The sequence below is a fragment of the Octopus bimaculoides genome, chromosome 14 (assembly GCF_001194135.2).
Source record: "Octopus bimaculoides isolate UCB-OBI-ISO-001 chromosome 14, ASM119413v2, whole genome shotgun sequence".
Classification (NCBI taxonomy): Eukaryota; Metazoa; Mollusca; class Cephalopoda; order Octopoda; family Octopodidae; genus Octopus; species Octopus bimaculoides.
In genome coordinates, this window is record NC_068994.1 from 57,781,394 (window position 1) to 57,784,453 (window position 3,060).

The following is a 3,060-nucleotide window of genomic DNA, read 5'->3' on the forward strand; positions in this document are numbered from 1 at the left end:
TATTCAGATAATTTCTCATTCATACAACGCGAATTAGAACTCCGCTTTCTGGTTTTGCAAGCAAAGATGAAAAATGTAATTTTTTGTGGTCATGTGACTATTTGAAGCGTAGGCGGTGTGATTTTGGCATGCTTTTATGGTCTGCATGAAGTATAAAGGCTATTTGCCCACGTGGCGATTTTGTTTGTACTGGAAGCCAATGTGAACAGGTGGTTCGAAATTTGGACTTGAAGACAATGAATGGAAGACTTTGTGATGTGCTGAAAGCCACTGTGAATGGTTTTATATAGTAGTCGGTGCCATGTGGTCGATATGAGTGATGGTGCCAAACAATTTCGTATGGAACAGATGACACAGTATTTGGTATAAAGTGTGAAGTTGGTGACTTTGTAAGGTGGAAGGTTTTGAACTTGCTGCAAAAATAGTGTTAACTTGGCAACTAAAAGAATCCAGAATGGTAGTGTGAATTTGGAAGTAACAACAGAGTCCAGTCAGGAGAAAAAGAGATAGATAATAAATCATTAGACTGGTGAATAAAAAAAGAGCTCACCAAAAGAAGTACACATTCCTGAGGTAAATGAAAGAACTCTCTAAAAACTCTTTAAAGAACTCTTTATTTATTCAAGTGGTACTTGAAAAAGTTGATGAGCGATTGGCCAGAGAGGAAAGTGTTTGACTCTAAACCTTTCACTCGAGTCCACCTCACACATTCTTTCACCATGGCCACCAGTATGATGAAGAATGCCTTGCCTTCCCAGTTGAGGGAAGGTGGCAGAGCAGTTTTCATGATAGACTCAGCTGACAACTGAATTCGTCCCACACGTGACAGCAGACGTTCAGCATAAACAGAGCCTGAAAGATTGTTTTAAGATACCTGGCATATTCTATAAATATGCCTGTTCAAGTATTCTAATAGCATGAAACTATTCATAGCTCTTTTGGTTGTATATTTAATTTGATATATATATATATATATATATATATATATATATATATATATCATTTTAATCCTATTATTTGCTTTTCCATACTTGCATGGGTTAGATGTCGTTTATATATATCAATGTGTGTGTATGTGTAAGTGTGTGAATGTATGTGTATGTGAGGGTGAGTGTTAATGAGAGTGTGTCAGAATGTTAATGTGTGTGTGTGTGTGTGGCTTTAAGTCCCACAACTTAACACTTTTTAATCAATTACATGGTGCCATCTCTACATTTCTATGCAAAACTCAACAGGTTAGTGGAATATCTCTGTTTACTCATCTTGTATGTTAATAAAGCTGAACTTTCAAACACGTTGCAATTGTTTGGTTTTTTTGTTGTTGTTGTTCTGCTGGAAATTTTTTTTTTTTCCATTATTTTTGTTAAAGAGGAATGAATTATGTAAAAAGGTTGTTTGTTTGTGTGTAAGGAAGTTGTGGGTGTGAGTGTGCATCTGTCTGTGTATGTTGTTGTTTGTGTGTATGTAGTTGTGTGCATGTATGTAGGTGTGTGTGTGTGTGTGTGTGTGCATGTGTGTAGGTGTGTGTATGTGTGGGAATGCCTGTGTGTACATCTGTATGTGTGTGTGCGTGTGCATTTAAATGTGTACATAAATGTATATATAGATGTGTGTGTATGAGTATGTGTGTAGGTATAATTGTAAGTGTATGTGTGTGTAAACGTGTGTGTGTGTGTGTATGTAGGTGTTTTGGTGTGTATATGAGGGGGGTATGTGTATTGTGTAGGTATGTGTGTGTAGGTGTGTGTGAGTATGTGTATGGATATGTGTATATGTGAGTGTGTAGGAGTGTATGTCTGTATCTTTGTGATTATACATGTGTGTGTGAGTGTATGTGTGTGTGTGTACATGTGTGCATGTGTATGTATGCGTGAACATGTGTTAATAAATGTATGTGTATGTGTACCTGAGTGTGTATATGTTTTTGCGTATAGGTATATGTGTATGTTTGTGAGTACACATGTATGTATGTTGTGTGTGTGTGTGTATGACACAGTGAAACAGTCTGCTTTTACCATATTTAAATAGAGCAGAACTTGAGGCTGTTGTAAGTGAAAGATTAAACTTCGGTAATGGAATCACCTGCAGAGTTTTATTCCAAGAACTTTTACTCCAGCTTTCAGTTACAAAAATATTTACCTAATGACATTTACATACGGTTAATGCTTCAAGACATTCTTTGTAGCACTCGTTGACTGAAGACCATTTCAACATCTCCTTCTTCTCTCAGCACAAGAATATTGTTCCTTGCTTTGAAAAATATTTTTGAAACCCAAGTGTTTGGATAGAATTTGGTCTGTAACAACGTATGCAACTTTTCGTTTCTCTCCTTACCATAATTGCCTTGCACCACCATTATGCACACATCTTAACAAATCAGTTACTCACACACACACACGCACACACACACACACACACACACACACGTGTGCACGCATGTATGCACATCCTGACAGCGCTGCGATCATCTTATTTTCACTCTGAGCTAAGAACACTATTTTCCTTTCATCCTCACCTTGGATTTTTCATTTAAATGTCTATGTCTTACCTGTGAACCATTCTCTCTTTTCTTCTGCAATTACTGGTCAATAACACAATAAGAAAACAATAAAAAACAACCAAAAGGAATATCGTAGTTCCAGTTCTAAACTCATTCCATGTCATTTTTGCCAAAAATAGAAAACATTTCCACTGGTTTATTTTAAAACAACTTACATCTGAACGTTCTATGTTTTTGTCTTCTGTTAGTTAAATCAGACTGACTGCGGTCCAGATATTGTTTTTATTTTCGAAACAGGACTCACAGACATGACCACCACTACATTTATTATTGCCCCACCATTTGCATTGTTTGGAAATCTGTACTTAATTTCTTCACTTCGACTACAGATACTCTTGTCCCATTTTATCGGAGAAAAACCAAACCGGAGGATTACGGAATTCCATCCACTGATGATTAAGGAAACATCATCTCACATTGTTACTTCAATTCTGCTTGAGAGCATCTCTTCTTTGGAACATCAGCTTTATTCTTCAATACAAGACTTTTAGATTTCAAAT

At 36.5% G+C, this 3,060-nt stretch overlaps 1 protein-coding gene across 5 annotated transcripts in view; it reads left to right on the forward strand.

Moving 5' to 3' along the window:
• The window catches only part of LOC106868605 (uncharacterized), a 160,249-nt gene that overhangs the window by 107,403 nt on the left and 49,786 nt on the right, over positions 1 to 3,060 (forward strand). The window contains exon 1 of one of the 5 annotated variants that reach the window (XM_014913949.2): positions 1,564 to 2,306. The exons of the other annotated variants lie outside the window; for them this stretch is intronic. The gene's annotated coding sequence lies outside the window, so the exon portion shown is untranslated. Of the gene's footprint in view, positions 1 to 1,563; positions 2,307 to 3,060 lie in introns of those variants that run through there. 5 annotated transcript variants of the gene reach the window in all.